The sequence below is a fragment of the Diuraphis noxia genome, unplaced genomic scaffold (genome assembly GCF_037042655.1).
Source record: "Diuraphis noxia isolate RWA-SAM2 unplaced genomic scaffold, SU_Dnox_SAM2 contig0001, whole genome shotgun sequence".
Taxonomy (NCBI): domain Eukaryota; kingdom Metazoa; phylum Arthropoda; class Insecta; order Hemiptera; family Aphididae; genus Diuraphis; species Diuraphis noxia.
The window spans coordinates 86,088,765-86,104,680 of NW_028301711.1; the positions used below are offsets into that span (position 1 = coordinate 86,088,765).

The window sequence follows — 15,916 nt, forward strand, 5'->3', positions numbered from 1 at the left end:
AAAAAAGTCATCTGAATCGTCAATATCGCTCATTTTTAATGCAATTAACAGCAACCACAGACAAGTTTACTAAGCAAAATGTAAACCATAGAAAAAAGATCTAGTAAACAGTAAACTAAGCTGTATTTACAGCAAACGCCAACCACAGTAATGAATGCCGGTGAGACCGTAAGGTAGGCACTAGGCAGGATCGCAGGAATGCAGGATATGGTTATCACCTTGTGGCTGCTGGGTCTTCAGTTTTGTATTCATGCTCGGGAACAGCGACCCTACTACCAGTATTACGGCACCATACTTTTTATTTTAAATTTGGGCACACTGTAAGCGCAGTCCATCAGTATTCAGTCAATATAATTATTAAATAAAATGAAGTTATATTATATAAATTAAACCGTATATGACCTTTATATTAATTTTGTAATATTTATACTATTACCTACACTCAAATATTATATTATCTTACCTGTTTGTTGCAATTCATCTGCAATGTATTTCCATACCTTTTCTTTCCATGTACCGTCACTATAATTTGGGCTACTTAGGTCATATATCCCGACATGAAGTTTTACGAGCTCAATTAATTTTTCGCTGTCCATTATGACAGATAGATCCTCTGATGAGTGGAATGAAAATGATGAAAATATATCAGTTGCATATCGTAAACATGAAATGTGATCGGACGCTTGTTCAGACATGTCCGATACGGCACCGTTCCGTGCCCAAACTTGTCCGAGCTCGGACAGAAAATCGGTCAGCGACAGTATTTTTTTGTTCGGAGAGAGCTCGGAAAGCTCGGAACGGACTCTGAACGGACGTGTGTGAATATATCCATTTAAAAACAAGAAGTTCATATTTCCGAGTAAACGGATGCCATGACGGAACGGACCCGGATCGGATTCGGATCGGACGTGTGTGAAAGGACCTTTAGTGTTTACCGTCCGACGTCCGTACTCCGTGTAAACAAGAATAATTCAATAAGAAATATAACGAATATTACGAATGAATAATAAAATATAAACAGCATCTAATAATTAACTATAATCATTATCAGTTTATTTAGATTATAAATATAAAATTTCATTGTATAATTTGGTAGACCCGCGCAAACATGCAACACTTATAATTATTGTTTCATTTTTATTTAATATTATTTGTTTTTTTTATTTAAAAATAGATAACCTTCGGCGGCAGCAATGCCATTAGGAAGACATATATTATTTGTTATATTCAACTAAAATACCTATACCTATTTATTTTTTTGTTTTGAAATGTTATGCTTGGTTATTCGATTATTTATTCTTCGTTAAAAATAATCGATTAATAAAAATAATCGCACAGCCCTAGTTCACGGTCGACGTGCGGCGGCGTTTACCCGCCGACCGCTTGCCGCGTGTCGTCTAAGGACCACGAGCACCGGGCGGACTCCCGTTCCCACCGAAGTCGGGAGAGACCTCTTAAAATAACATACAATTTTGAAAAATATCCATGAAAAAAATAAAAATAGGTTACAATTGATACTGTGAAAATTATGACTAAACAATCCAAAAATAATCATAATTTTAAAAGAATTGAAATTGTATTAGATATTATTCTAATTACCTACAAAAATCACAAAAGTACTAAGAACTATGTTAATCAGTAATATGTTACATTCACATTGTTCATTATCAGAATAGAATTAGTTCATTCTATGTTTTTTTAAATCACTTAAGACTTACAAATACAGCTTGGTAGTAATAAAGTGTGCCTAATTCACTGCCTATGTAATTGCTTCGTTTAAAGTTATATTTTAGATGCCACAGCTTCAACAAAAGCATCTTGGCCATAAATCCCATAGTTGAAATGGATGATGATGAAATAACTAGAATTATGTGGGAAAAAATAAAAGAAACATTTATCTTTCCTTAAGTCAAAGTTTATTATTTGATTTTTTTTTATGTGTGTCAAGTGTTTGTAATTCATTTTAACTCTTTTTTAACTTTAATTGCTTGTGCTACAATCTCGATTCACCCCATAGAGATGTGACTGATTTGATATTTGATCAAGTAAATATGATGCTACAGAAGCTACATTAAAATACAAAGTGGGCATTAAATGTACAACGATTATTTAACCAACAAAGCTCGTGTTGAAGTAAAAAAATTCTTAATATTGTTACCTATTCAATTTTATAACACTGATATTTAATTAAGTACTTGTATTTTATAAATTTCAAATTGAAAGAAATGTATCTCAATTCTTATGATACAATATGTAATATTCTTGGCAATAATTGGAATAACCAATTATATGTAAAACTTCCTAGATTGGTATTTTACAACTAATAAATTTAATTTATAATATTGTATATTGTATATAATATAAATTTACTTTAAAATAATTGTAATGCATTAACCTAGTAAAATGTGATTTTATTTGAATAAGTGTTTTTTTAATTACTTACTTGAAATGAAAATATTATTTGATTTAAAGTCCCCTTCCCCCACCACCGAAAATTTGTTCCAGCTACGGCCCTGCTAAGACATGTGCATGGTGAATAATACAAAGCTACTGATCAGGCCTGGCCTAGAAAATAATTAATTGATAATTTGAAATTTTGGCTATCTAGGTACTGATATTTGATGCACAGTGATACACACATATTATACTAATGTATTTTGCTCAACTATATTAATAATAAAAATAAAGTATGTGTTCTACAATACACATTTTTTTTTAAATTAAGTGATTTTACATAAAATAAATAATTGATACAATTAAAATAATCAAGGCCACCCTCGACAAAATAATACATTTATCATAAATTGGTACCAAAAATTACGAAGTCCTCATATGGAAGGATATGCTAAGGACTTTGATTCTAAATTATTAAATTATTTTGTTGAAATCTTTGACCAAATTTTTTTTTTTTTTTCGTGTCAGGCGCATAGTGTAACAGTAATAATAATAATGATATAAGTTGTATAGCATAAAATAAACAAATAAATAAATAAAATTAACTTTAAAATAAACATTCACAATATTAATAAATAAGGTAAAATAGAAAGGAACGTTAATGGTGGATTTATATTATTTCTGCCCAGATGCGGGCTACGTTAATTCCTTGGCTTGTGCCTTTGTGAATGTCTTCTGTGGTGCAGGTTTGGGAGCAAGCTGTGCATGTGATAATGTGTTGCATTGTCTGTACTTCTCCACATATGCACAAGGTGTCTGTGCTATCTAGCAATCCCCATTTTATTAGATTGTCTTTCGTTCGTCCAATTCCTGTCCTAAGTCTGTTTAGTGTTCGCCAAACCGGCCATGTTTCATTATGACCAGATGGGAGCGACTCGTTCGGCACCCAGCTGGAGGTACTGCTTATCTCATTTCTCCATCTGGTCGTTCTTTCTACTTCAGGATGTGTTGATGAGATGGCTTTTGTATGGTTCATGAAACTCTTCCTGGATTTAAGGCGAGGGAGTTGTGGAGTTATACCGTACATAGGGTGTCGTGGATCTTCTGTTATTTTCGTTCTCTCCCAGTCTGCTTGCGTGGATCTTCTTATTGGCGGAGGGGCTATTCCTGAAAGTATATATAATTGTTCTACCGGCGTATTTTTTAGGCAACCAGTTATGAGTCGGCAGGACTCGTTTAGTGCGACATCGACCTTTTTAGTATGTGCTGACCTACCCCATACTGGACTGGCATATTCTACCGCTGAAAAACATAAGGGAGACGAAATATACGGAGTTTACACGATTTCACATAATGTGCATGGTCTTCTACACATAGTGGATGATAATAATAATTTTGGACCATTAGACAACATTAGCTGTTTCACTTTCGAAGACTACATGAAGACTTTAAAAAAAAAAGTTAGAAAACATGAAAAATCCTTGCAACAAGTAATCAAACGTTACAACGAAGAGCAAAACAATTTTCAAACCACCATCCATTCAATAAATAAAATTAATTTAACATATTCACATTCATTTGGACCATTAATTGATGAAAATTATTTAATTGGACTTTAATATCGGAAAATAAATATAGGGCATTTCACAATAAATACAAAAAAAGTTGCTGATTCTTACATATTAACCCAAAACAATAATGTAGTTAAAGTGCTAAATATTGTTGAATCTAAAAAACATTGAAAAAGTTTCGTAACTAATGAGCCAATATTATAACAACCAATTGATTCTTCACATCTCAATATGTATAATTTTAAAGACATAGCTAGTGAACTTCAGTACTGGCCAATTAAAAATGTTTAAAAATAAATGATCATAATATAGCTAATACATTCATCAGCTTAAACTTAACACTTAATATAGAATCTTAATACATCTGTAGAATAAAATATCAACTAGCAAGTAATATATAAAATATACCCAACTGATTATTAATATAGATACCTTGTACTTAATTTGAGATTTGTCTTATTTTTTATAGCTACTCCTAATAATGTATACAGTCATTCATTTTGAAGTGGATGACACTGTTGAGGCTGTACCAAGTTATTGGTTTTTAGAAGACAAATGTGCCTGGCCAATATTAAGAAGCAACATAAAACGGTTTATAGAAAAAAAAGTGAAACCAAATGATTTGGAATTCTGTATGTTAAAAGCTAGAAAATTATGTGGTGAAATAATTAAGTTAAAAATACAATTTTACTATGTTGGATAAAATTAAAGTATAATTATTATTTAGGTTCATTATGAGATGCAAAACAATTAGCAACAAAAGCAATGTGCACGTAAAATTTAAATTTGTCTGGCGATGATATTAGAACCACTGGGGGAGTATGTTGGCATCCTGCACGACGCCTCCAGTGCACGCGTTACCTTACATATGTTCGATAACGCGACCAATAGCCAACAACACGACAAGCGACCATCAGTTTGATCGCACGCCTACTATGAGCATAGCACATAATCAAAACAGCCCTTTTCAGGGCTACACTAACACTGACAATGACAATGATCCCAATAAACAGCTTGATCAGGGAAACTTAGAAAACACAGAACAAATCAGTATCCTCCAGATAAATGTCGAAGGGCCTATCCATGACCATAGGATTTGCATATTTATTTAATAATTTATCATTTTATCAATAGTTTTTCGTCGATGTCTAAAATAACGTTGAATTAAAAATTATTTTAAATTTTGATCATTATATTAACGCTGTGTCTAGAGCACTGTAGAGTAACGGGTCACACTGTAATTATAAAAATATGATAATAATATTATAATCTTTTATTATATATATTATATATATATTCGTTTTGTTCATGAAATTTCCGGTGTTAAATCGGTTAAAACGGTGTTCATCGCCCATTCTTTTCTTATATTGTGCCAATTTTTATTTTAATAATTAATGATAGATTCAGGTGCAATGGATTGAAGGCGGCTGTATATCATATCATATTCTTCTTCAGATTTGCAGTATGTTAATTCTTGAAATATCAGTTTAACATCATCCCTTTCTTTGGAGGTTGTATTTCTTTTTTTCACACGTTATTTCCCGATTGAAGGTCCGTAATGTGCGAAATAAGCTTATGAAATATATACTACTTATTGTTAATGAAGAATTTGGAAATACTTGCCTTATTACATTTCTTTCCTTAATATCTTTTTCAGTTACATATACGCGAGTTTGAATTAATATTGGGTTGTTCTTTTTGAATGTTTCAAATTTCACTCTGCCCATTGCCATCCTCAGTCATTAAAACATAAACAGGAAGCCTCAGATCAAGTAGTTTGGCATCTGCAAAAAGTATCTGTACAAAAAAAATTTTAAAAATGTATTTATATAAATTGTTACTTTTATATTATATAATATATATCTCTGGAAATGAACTGAATGATTCTACCATAATCAAATCTTGGATAAAAATACCGTTCAAATTATTGTCTTCGTCTATTGATAGCTCTACAGTACAGTTGAATTTCCTCTTTAATTTAGTTACAACTTCAGTTAAATCATTTTTTGAACAATGATTACCTACTCTTTATAACAAAACACGTTACAGCGAAAAACTCTAAATAACATTAAGTTAACTTAAAATGGTTTGTTTGATTTAAAACCTATTAATTACTCCCCATTACGAAAACTCTCAATAACGAAAGCAATAAAAAATAAAAAATAGTTGTGTAAATATTCAATCCAATGTTTAACTTCAAGGGATGTAATATGTTTTTCAAATTTGAACTACACTTGTAAACAATTTATAATATTTTCAACTCAAGTTCAATTTTAATTTTATCCGAGAATTTTCGTTGTTTTGAAAAAAATGCACCTCTTGTGTGGATGTAATATTGACAAAATATCATGGTAATATTATTAAATAATGAAACACTATTCAACGAGTACAGGTTGGGAACTAGTAAAGTGGTAAGAGAACGAACGATGCTAAATTTATTGTTAAAGATTCACAAATATAACATTATAACTAGAAAAGGTTAGTGGTAGACTGTCGTTACCTGTGTCTTATATGCACCTGGTGATTGTTTTGTAGTTCGTGAAATACTGAAACGTATTACGACTATTACGTACAGATAGCTCGGCTGACGTGAATGTGCCGTACGCGATGGACACCTGAATTTTCTGGTTTAATTTTAGAATTTGTTTATACACACAAAAATATATTATAGGTAATGCAGGGGTTTAATAAGTTTCCACAAGTAACATATCAGGTAAGCGTCTACATACTGATATCTTGCTTTTCGGAAACATATGGACGTCTACCGTGCGCTACGGTCGGACGGTAGTCACTCTAAAAATTTAAATCCGATTTTTGTTCTCAGTCCCCTCGAATCATATTTTTGGCTCTGGTACAGACAGGCACGTAACTAGACATTTTTCTATAAGGGGCCAATATTTGGATTATTGCTAATGTAATTATCGTTGATATTAAACGTATACTGTTTATACTATCTAATGACACTTTTATGGGAGCATTTAAACGGCAAAAAACGATTTCAGAATCATTTGGTGTTATGGCATCGTTCAAAGAAGGTGGTGTCAAATCCGAAAAAATTATCTGTGCAATTATGTTTATGATTTGTAAAGACAATATTCAGCCTTTAAGCATAGTCGAAGATGAAGGGTTTAAGTACTTAATGAAGGCAGTTTCACCAAATTTTAAAGTACCCAGCCGTCGATATATTACTAGCAACATATTTGAAAAATATGATGTAATGAAAGACATTTTTATGGAAAAATTAAAAAATGTATAATATTTCACTTTAACGACAGATATTTGGACAGACATCCAAACTAGGAGTTATATTGATGTTACTATTCACTTTGTTGATCAATACAAATTCAACGCAGCATTATTAGGAGTATATGAACTATACGAGAGACATACAAGTGAATATATAGCTACTAAATTGGTAGATGTATGCACAGAATGGAATATTACCAAACAAAAAATAGTTGCAGTGGTAACCGATGGAGCGGCAAACATGACTAAAGCAATAGATTTGTCTTTTGGAAAAAAACAACACATTCTTTGATTTGCACGTTTATTGAATCTTGTTGTACAGAATGCAATTTCAAGTGTCTCCAAACTGACAGACCTAATTTCAAAGGTGAAAATTATTGTTAAATGGTTTAAGCATAGTGTTGTGGCAAGTGACGAACTGCGAAAAGCAACCAATGTTGATGGTAAACTTATTCAAGATGATAAGTTATACTTATTATATGTTAGAACGCTTCACTAAACTAAGCAAAATAATCAATGATATTGTGCATAAACTTATTACAGTTCCATCAATGATATCTGCAAAAGAAATCAAAGATATTTCTGATATTATAGATTTATTAAGACCTATTGAAGCATCTACCAAAGAACTTTGTGGTCAAAAATACATAACTTCAAGTATGGTTATTCCTATGGTATACATGATGGCGGGGGTACGACTTGTAAATAGAATTTGACATGTTGAACTAATTAAAATTAAAAACAATATATTTTAAGGCCTTGTCAAACAGAACGCGTTAAAGCGTTATTAACGTCGCGTTATAGACCGTCGCGTTGTATTCAATTACAAATCATATCGACCGTCAAACATGGCTCGTCAGCGTGATTAACGCGGCGGTAGAACGCGACGTTGTACAAAATCACAAAATCACGCGCGATACAGCGTTATTTTTGGCGAGGAGTACATACCGCAGACACAACAAAACATCCCAATCAAGGCCCCTTATAGTTCTATTATAAAATAAATATAAAATATTATATACTATATAATAAAACACAACCACTATTTCAATTCATTGTTGCAATAGCTGTCGTTCAGTCGTTGTCGATGAATATTACACTATGACAGAACAACTCATAGAATTGGTGAGAAAATATACGTTTCTGTATGATACTAGTAGCTAAAATTATAAGAATGTTGGTTTGAAGGATGAGACTTGGAAAAATATTGGAAACGAATGGAATGAGAATGGTATGTAAAAAATGTTATATATAATTTATATATTATATTATGTTAAATATAAAATAATATGTATGAGTATGAAATGTGTTTTATTTACCAATATAATAATTATTAATTAAATTGTATTAATTATAATAATTATTTTATTATAAAGCTATTACAATAGTTATTACAATGTGCATTTTATTGGTTAAAGTAATTTACAAATTTTTCTCGAACTTCGAATGCAGCAGTTGATGATCTGCGATTTGTTGGTCTTGCTGAAGTAAGCCCGTGAATGTCATGTGGCGTTTCAATGTCGTTGACAACAGTTGTACTTTGTTTCATTTTAATAAAATTGTGCAAGCAACATGTGGCTTTCACTACATGTACGGTCGTTTGTACATCACTTTCAATAGGTCTTAAAAAAATTCTCCATTTTTGTGTTAGTATACCAAACACATTTTCTACTACACGTCTTGTTCTACATAGCCTTTCATTAAATGTTCGTTTTCTTTCATCATGAAGGACTGCCGATCTCGGAAAAGGGCGCAAGAGATAAGTTTGCAATCCAAAACCCTCATCGCCTATTAATACATGTGGAACTAATTCAGTCGTACCAGGTAGTGCCTTAGGAGGTAACAGAGATTTCCGTTTTATGTATTCATTATAAAATAATGAATTTTCAAATATACCACTATCACTGTGGCGCCCGTAACTGCCAATATCTACCATGATAAATTTATAAAATGGATCCACAATTGCGAGGAGTACAATAGAAAAAAACTGTTTGTAGCAAAAGAAATCTGATCCACTATTAGGAGGACACTTTATAGATATGTGTTTGCCGTCGATGCTGCCTACACAATTTGGAAAATTCCATACTTCTTTGTAACCGATCTCGGAGTTTCTCCAAGTTTCTTCCGTAGGTTTAGGCATATATGTGGGTTGTAAAACATTCCAAATTTCTGTACAGACTTCCTTCACTATTATGCCTACAGTTGTACATCCGACACGAAATGAAAATCCTATAGTCTGATAGGAGTCACCTGAGGCTAAGTACCTAAAAAATTACTTTATATGATGATTTTATAGGATGATTCATGTACACCCCAATATTCTGGATGGAGAACATTGGATGGTTTAGTATTAAAAATAGATGACGCCAACAATTGTGTGAAAATGTTAAATGGAAATATTGTAGAACTTGAAAACATAGCTACAAAAAAATCAGATCAATCAACAATAGTTATTGGAAGGTGTTATGAAAAGTTTAATGACTTTTTCCATAATCCTTGTTCTTCATCAATGTTTGGTATACAAATAGTAAATCAATTAGGACATCTCCAAGCATGGGATATTGGACAAGTAAAAATGAAACTTGTTCGTTTACCAATAGATAACTGTTCTTCATTAATTATACCTTTTGTTCATGAAGTATAAATGAAAATATATACATATTATATAGGTACTCGAATCTATAATATTATATAGGTAATTACTTATTACTTATTTGTAATTGAATTTATTTTAGGTCGTGGTTAGTTGTCATCTTCTTGGATACTGATGAAATACAACATGTTCCATGTAATTGGACTACATTAACCAATAATAAAAGCACATGTTGGTTTCCATTCACTAAGAATGATAAAGAAGATAAATATTTTGGACCATCACAAGTAACTAAAATGATATTGCAATGTATGACACCAAATGCATATGATGGTAGATACTTTAATATAAAAAAAGTAGCTGGACCATTTAGTAAGTATATTTTTACATAGCATAATAAATTAATACATGGTTTAACTCTCAAAGTATTTCCGAACTATTTAGGGACAGTAAGAATATTCAATTTTTTTAATGTTATTAATTTTAATTAAATATATACTTAATATATTTTTTATTATTATAATAGATAATGAAATGCAAGCTCGACGTGTAGCGAAAGCATGGTCTGGAATTGAAGACAGTGAAATAGAGACTAATGATTGCAACACAAGGAAAAGAATTCCCACTAAAGTATTTACTCCAGAAGTCCCACAAAAAAAAAATTAAAAATACAAAAAAAATTTTCTCAACAAGTTCTAACTTACCAAATAATTATGATTTGCCATTGTTTCCAACTCCACCTACATCAATTGCGATTAATTCTACATCTCAACCTCAAGCTACATCTTTAAAACAACAAAATAATTCTCATGAATCACAGATTTGCACAACTCCAATTAGTCTAAATACAACGACAAGTACTAATCATATATTGCTGCCTATGATGGGGTCTCCTCTACATGATGGGTCAACCGATCAATCTTTACTTGATGTGGAATCTCCTAAATCTTTACCTGATATATTATCTCCTCAGTTATCACATGATATGCCATCATCTCCTCAATTATTTCATGCTGTTTCGCCTTCTCAGTCATTAACTGGTATTGAATCTACTCAGCCATCACAGAAAATTGTAACTTCCAATATTGAGTACATAAAGCCAATAGATTCTTACTCACATGGTGTCTCCACTGGTAATATTTTATAAATATTTAGTATCATCATGAAAGTATGAATAATAATATTTGATGATTTAGATGTTTTGTTTAATGGTAAAAACACTGACAACAACGAGCAAGATCTATTAGAATTTTTATCAACAGCTGAATCTAGTGACTATATTATAGAACCATCAGATGACCAAGAGCAGAATGTTATGATTGGAGTAGATTCCAATTCTAGAGGTATATAAACTAATTAATTTAATTTTGTAATAATGGTGTCTGTTGAATGTATACTAGGTAGTCCATATTTCCATACCTACATAATACATAAATAATATAGGTAAAATAGGTATAATATAGGTAGTCCATATTTCCATACCTACATAATACATAAATAATATAGGTATAATAGGTATATATTAATTTTTTAATTAACTTGATAAAATTAATTATAATTATAGATTGTTGTTGCAAAAATGTTGATGCTATAAAACAATTAATAATAAAACAAGCAGATCAGTGTAAAAAAAGGGATAAGCAATTGATGAATCAAGTATTTACTTTAAATGGATCTAATACACGTATATGTGCGGCTCTTCAGCAGATTGATAAAAAGCTGAATACTATTATGACAGCTGACAGTCGCTTAAGAGCTTTAGCTATACCAATCCCAACAATACCTTCACCATTTTTTGATTTAATTCCAGTAAAAAGTAAAGATGATCTTTTAACTGTTGAAAATCTTATCAATAGTAATGATATAAATGATGTTGGAAAAAATAAAGAAGATTTAGTGAGTATAAATTGTGTTATGATAAAATCTTTGTATATATTTAAATGATCAATGAATGTATATTTAGGCATCATAAAATCTTATTATACCTGGTTATAATAAATTTTTATTATTTCAGAAATCATATATTTATTTAAAAGTTGGTAGATTACCACTTAGTGCAGCCATTAGAACAGCTATTGATTTATGTTTTGAGAAAAATATCTTGTACCGCTATAGTTATCATGGAAAAACAAAGAAGAAGTTTTCAAACTTGGGCTTATATCAGATTATTTATGGTACCTACTTATGTATATAATTATAAATTTAATTTTTTATAGTACTTATAGAGTTATAGGTAATATACCCCTATTAGGAAATATCAATCAACAATACATTGAATATTACTATACTGCAGACATTAAATATTTCTTAATTTTATAATGAATGTCTAATATTTATAAAGTGAACTAAATAATTTTTTTTTTTTTAATTTTAGATGCTTTATCTGGGTTAAGATCAACTATTGAGGACGAAAACACGTTTAAAAAAGTTATTTATAACTATTTAAGGCATTCAAAACCAAAAGAATAAATCTTGATTTGGCCTAAATGCAGTATTTTATTTGCTTTTAATGTTTATATAATATTATACCTATACAAGTTTGTTTTTATTTAATTTAAATTTTGTTATATTATTATAATTTTCATATATGAACAAGTTTGTTTTTACTTTCATTAGAAATTGCTTAGTATTTCAAAGCATCGTGTTTTTTTATTATGATACATAATTTTTTTATATATATTTCTGCAAAAATGTTTATAACAACTAGTTTTTAAGTATTTTATTGATTAGTTTATAATTTAGTACTTGAAAAGTATACTTTTTCATATCAGTAAAAAGTATCTTATTGTTTACATGTATGTACTTACTGATCTCATTCTTAAGTTTACAATAAATATATCAATTATGTATAAAAAATAAACTAGATACAGTTATTTATTTATTAATTTTAAATTTATATACAGGACGAGCCCAAGACTAATATGAAACCAATGACTATAAAACCTATTACTGGCTATTAAAGTAATGTCACATAAAATGGATAGCAAAATATTAATCATGATTTGCAGTGCACAGGAGTCTGCAGATAATTGGGGAGTTATTTAAGAAAATACAATGGCAGATGTACGAGTGTGGAAGGGCGGGACTTTGAAGAAACTTTAAGATAAAAGACCGAGGGTAATCGGTTTTACCTGATAAGGATATCTGAAAGGAAATATAGATTATATTATATAATTATTAAAATAATTAATAGTTAAATGTATTTCAATAACTTTATAAATTATCATTAATAATAACTATTTGGATATAAATCTAGTTTAAAGATGCTATTATTATTATAATGTCATCTTATAATATACCTCAGAAATGGTGTGCACGATTTTGTGATGCATTGCATGAACCGATCATATGTACTGTGACTTTACTTTTCTATGGTATAGCTGTGAACCATTTTTTTTTTTGAGGGGGGGTATTAAATACCTCACTTTAAAATCATTAAAATATAAAAGCAAAAATTAAATAGGTAATCAATAATAAGTATACATCTTAGGGGGAGGCCCCCTCCCCATAAATACGCCACTGTACCAGAACCGACCTGTGCACTGTTCAATATAATTACTATGGCACTGTGCTTGATCTTACCATTGAACAGACAATGCACTGTTAATTTATTTTAATTTGTACTGTAGCTGAACAAACCATTGCACAGAAAAGGCACCGTTCAAATTTTTGAGTTTACACGGTGTCTGAACTGATCCATGCACAGTTAAAAGTTTTACTTTAGTTCGGTGTTTGAACTATCCTTGCACTCATAACGCACCGTGTTCTCCATGTTAATTTTCGGTATTCAAATAGACCATAAACACCATGCAGTGAAGGAAATATGCACGGTACTCAGCACCATAGGCGTGCGCAGAGTTTCAAGCCGGGGGCAGCGAATATTTTTACCGGCCCATCCATGAGTATTAAGTTTACATTTTTACGCTCAAAAGCAAAATTTAACCTTTGACCTTTGTTGACATCTTGTATTCTTGTATACAATATTTTAAGTTTACATCTTTCTCTCAAATATAATAATACTTTAATGGCACTTAATACATGTCCTAAATAACATATTATTTATCTATATTATTTTATACACAATACACAATACATAATATATCTGATTATATCATGTACATATAATTCTTTATAAATAAATTACAACAAATTATTACGATTGATAATATATTACAGAATATTTAAATTATATATAAATATTTAATTAATTATATAAATTGGATAGTATGTTAGTAGCTTGTAACCATAGTGTTGGGTAAAAAAATTCTATGATTTATCGATGATTATAATTTATAAGAGTTTTGTCAATAATTCATAAGTTATGAATTGCATTAAATATACATTTATTGGTTTTGTTAATACTTAAAGATAATGTAATATTTATGATTTATGTTAAAACATAACTATAAAATTTAATTATAAAAAAAATATATATTTTAACATAAATATAATGTTTTCCTAATCATATTATTGACAAAACCAATAAATTTGTGTTTAATGAAATTTTTTGAATTATAGATAAAACCTTTTTAAACGACAATGTCGATTCATTGATTGTTTTTGATCAATACCGGTACGGCGGTACACCATATCAAAATTAATAATACATCAATAACACATTATTCTTTATAATTATAATACAAGCCGACGTTTAATTGGGAATGAGTGTTTAAATTCATCAATCACACTATTTACATCAACATTATTAGTTAGTTCTTGTTCAACAAATAAAAAAAGTAAAGCATTCAGCCTTTCTTGGCCGATAGTGTTAGGTTATATTAATAATTACCAGTAGATTCTGTAAGCTCCTTATTACTTGATGAGTATGTTTCATTTTTTACTTTGAAAAAATCATACATTTTGGTACATTTTTTTCCTACTGATGCCAACAGTTTCATTTTTTTTTCTCGGATTTTCTCTGCACCACCTTTACGTTTATTTGAATTCATTTTAATTATGTTTTTAACTAATATTTTTCAAGTATAAAAAGATTCAAAATAATTAAAATTGCACAGCACCAATCCTTGTATAGTTGACAGTTGTATAATTAATATAATACACTAATGTCTAATACAGAATACTTATATACTATTGTCTATTATAAGAAAATAAATAAAGCTGTTAAATGTACGTTAACAACAAGACAATGTTGTATAAATGCGAAATATTATACGCGACTACGCGAGTATGCATCATCAACAGCAAACATGACAATAATAAATCGAATGTAATAATAATAAAGTATTAACTGCAATAGAATGAGCCAATGAGGGACAGTGGTTAATTGATAATGAAATTATTAATAGTATCTGTGTACTGCATCGTTATGACGGAAAACGGAATCCCGTTTATTTTTAGTTTCCATTTTTCAATCAATTATACTATTGTCTATTACTGTAAAAGTCTGTTATCGCTGTTTTTTTATAACCCATAATATTTAAAGTTTAAACACAGTAAAGATTAGCTTTTTACCAACTTATTTTTTATTGAGCATTACCGGTGTGGTGGCCCAGCTTGGACCAGTTCGGCCCTTACAAATATGTTCAAACCGTCCAGGGGCAGCAAGAGCACACCTTGCTGCCCCTGTGCGCACGCCTATGCTCAGCACTTTAAATGGTTCTATAAGCTGAACTCTCCCTGAACCAAAAATGTTACTCGGGATTTGCACGGAAATCTCTTCCCGCTCCAGATTTTTTCATGGCCTTATATGCACGTCTCTCCCTGGAGTATTGAGAATACACATTTTTCAATTTCCGATCGATTTCATTGGCATCTGTACTTAATTGCATACCAATTTCTTTTAACGCATCAGCTTTCTTGAATTTATTTTTGTAGTTTAAATTACTTGCATCCCACAATATGGGCGATTCCCGGTATAGCTCTATAAGCTTGCACGTGTCTTCTACATTCCATTTTTTTTCGTATTCATTCTAATTGTTATATCAATTATTATGAATATTATAATATTATTTAATTATATCCAAGTATGAAAATATGGAAATTATTAAATATAAATAAAGATTGAACTGAACTAGTAACTGCACTATACAACAAAACAATTGATACTAAATGCCTGAATCGCACTATTCACACTGTCACACTATTAATATTA

The 15,916-nt window shown here is 30.3% G+C and overlaps 1 pseudogene; it reads right to left on the reverse strand.

Moving 5' to 3' along the window:
• Positions 1–5,349: 5,349 nt before the first annotated feature.
• Positions 5,350–6,842, reverse strand: LOC149062275 (uncharacterized; annotated as a pseudogene).
• Positions 6,843–15,916: the final 9,074 nt, after the last annotated feature.